The sequence below is a fragment of the Octopus bimaculoides genome, chromosome 17 (assembly GCF_001194135.2).
Source record: "Octopus bimaculoides isolate UCB-OBI-ISO-001 chromosome 17, ASM119413v2, whole genome shotgun sequence".
Classification (NCBI taxonomy): domain Eukaryota; kingdom Metazoa; phylum Mollusca; class Cephalopoda; order Octopoda; family Octopodidae; genus Octopus; species Octopus bimaculoides.
This window is the reverse complement of record NC_068997.1, coordinates 2,099,538-2,102,657: the sequence shown is the minus strand read 5'-3', so window position 1 is coordinate 2,102,657 and position 3,120 is coordinate 2,099,538.

Sequence of the window (3,120 nt, the reverse complement as noted above, 5' to 3'; positions counted from 1 at the left end):
ATATATATATTATATTATATGAAGAATATAGAATATATTCATTGTATTATAAAGTTTGTCAGAGACCGAGAATAATCTGAATGTGTTATTTATTACAGAATAACAGAATAATAGAATATATAAGCGATATTCCAGAACGAAATCGTTCTAAATCTGATTCCAATGTCTTCAAACAGAACACCAAACATTTATCATGGAAGCATTAGAATAGTAATACAATATGTGCTTATATAGCTATTCAGAGACAAAAACAACGAGTATCTTGCGCATGCTGTGGACGATGACCTCGGCTAACACCATCCTCCTGAAATTGCTGGCCAGGGACCTAAATCGTGACCACCACCACCATCATCATTGTCATCATTATTACCGTTGTCATAATAATAATGATGATGGCAATGATGATGATCATGATGATCATGGTGGTGGTAATGGTGGTGGTAGTGGTGGTGGTAGTGGTTCTGGTGGTGGTCCTGGTGGTGATTACGATTTAGGTACCTGGGCAGCAATTTCAGGAGGATGATTTCGACCACAGTATTTGACGAGTAAAGAAATAAAATTTCCCTTCCATTACCGTATGTTTTGACAAACATTAGGTGACGGATTTCTTTGTCCATTACTAAAGAAAGTATTAGTGTAATTAGTTTAGTATAATTAGTGCAATATAATATAGTGTAATATAAACCACACTGTATCATCATTTCTCATGTAAATTAGACCATATCCGTTTACTAGTATCATTAACTGGAAGTTATTCTTTCGCTATCTCCTATATTTATATGTCATTCAAGTTTTGCTACAGACTCTGTAACTTTACATTATATCTATGTAAGTGTTGACTCTTTAAATTTAGTCTAACAGTCTGCTCTAACACAATCGATTTTATAATGTATAAACACTATTTTCTCGCTCGTTATTCAGTTTCACGTTTCACACGACCTTTCAGGTGATATAAAATTGTATGTTTTTTTTTCATTAGCTGATAAAAATTAACGATTCCGTTTCTCTTTCCAGGTCTTCTATAATCAAAGGCTTTCTTCTAGCAACAGTGTATTCTGACGTTCTGGAATGTATTATTAGATGATAATAAAACAGATTATGTTTTGAGGAATGTGTCGTAGGGAGAGTAACTATGTATGTATGTATGTACGTACATATTTACAGATATTTTGTTGGATGGCTCACGAGTTCCTCCGCTCTTTGACGGGTCTTATTTTTCATCCCGCAGGGTGTCCAACAACACCCTCCTCACCAAGCAAGCCTGGTGAGGTTGCCAGTTTAGTCGCCGACGACCCGAACATGCGACAGGTTGTACTGGATTACATGTTACCAGTAGCACTCAAGAGCGACCTTACACTCGAACACTCTATAAAGGGATCAAATATCACTCCGTTGACCAACGCGGAATAGCTCATTCATACATAAAAAGAAAAAAACGTAGGATATGTGATTTGCAAATATAAATAAGAATTAAATATAAATAATACAAATAAATATAAAAAATATTAAAGATATGCAATTTAAAAACATAAATTAAGTAAGATTTAAATATAAATAATATGTATATACATATATATACATATAAGAAAAAAGTTAGATACATATCTATAGATATTTTGTGGTCAAATAATCTTCAAGAAAAAGTAAAAATAAGCATCCTTTGAATTTCGGGTATTGGAATGTGTGCACACTTCTTCAGGATAATTCCAACAAGAGGCCAGAAAGGCGTAGTGCACTTATTGCATGTGAACTTAAGAAATATTCCCTTGGTATAGTTGCGCTCTCTGAAACTCGTCTCTCTGATGAGGGTCAAGTAAATTAACCTACTTATGGATATACTATCTTTTGCAGAGGCCTACCTAAGGGTCAGCGTTGAAAATCTGGTATTGGGTTTGCTCTCAAGAATACATTAGTATCCTCCATTGCAGAGTTTCCAAGTGGTATATCTGAACGAACCATGTCATGCCGTGTTAAACTGACAAAAGGTAGGTTTCTTACCGTTGTCAGTATTTATGAACCAACAATGTCCCATTCTGATGAAACTGTAGGATAATTTTATGATTATCTAGCACAAGTATTGAGAAAAGTATCAATTTCTGATAAGCTGGTGATGTTGGGAGATTTCAATGCAATGGCCTGTTTTAGGTCAACATGGGATTGGAAAATATAATAAAAATGGAGTAGTTCTTTTGATGTTTTGCACTGAGAATAATCTCGTTGTTTCCAACACTGTTTAAGCAGAAAAATAAGTATAAAACCACCTGGATGTACCCAAGATCTAAGCACTGGCATCTCATTTTGATCAGAAAACGTGATATGAAAGACGTTTCTAGCGTTCGGGCCATGTGAGGAGCAGAGAGCTAGACTGACCGTCGTCTAGTACGTGGAAAAAAAAAATTTTTCAATAATGCCTAAAAATCGACAGTCTGGTCCTAAGGTATTCAAAAAGTTAAATTTTGCAAACTTTAAATTATCGAGCAACTTGCAAAGATTCCAAGATGCTATAGAAAATATTAATCTTGACCCAAACAATCTATGGGAAAATTTCAAGCAAATGTATTACAGGCTGCAAGTTCGTCAGTGGGATTTAGATCACTTAAGTCTAGTGACTGATTCTCAGATAGATCAGCAGACGTTCATGATCTACTTTTAGGAAAACAAAACTTAGGCAATACACTTCTTCCTCAGTCTTTGAATCTCAACTCAAACGAAGCTTACAGAAGGCTGAAAGGGAAAGTGCAGACTGCTCTAAGAAAAATTAAACAGGAATGGTGGAATGACAGAGCAAAAGGGCTCAAGAATCAGCTGATATTAGGTTGTCAAGAAAGTTCTTGCGGAATTTTTAATTTTGATTTTAAATGATGTGTTTTCAAATTAATTTTCATTAAATTACATTGACTTTATATATCATTTTAAAGCCCGTTGTTCGCTCTATCTAATCGTGTTACACTTTTTTTCTTTTTGAATTATTAGTCCATTTTTTTCCAGAACGTTGAGTACGACATGGACAAAAAGCAAATTCGCACAATTTTCTTATTCCAGTTCAAGCTAGGCCAAAAAGCTGCTGAAACAGCTCGCGATATCAACGATGCGTTTGACCCAGGAACCACTAATGAACGT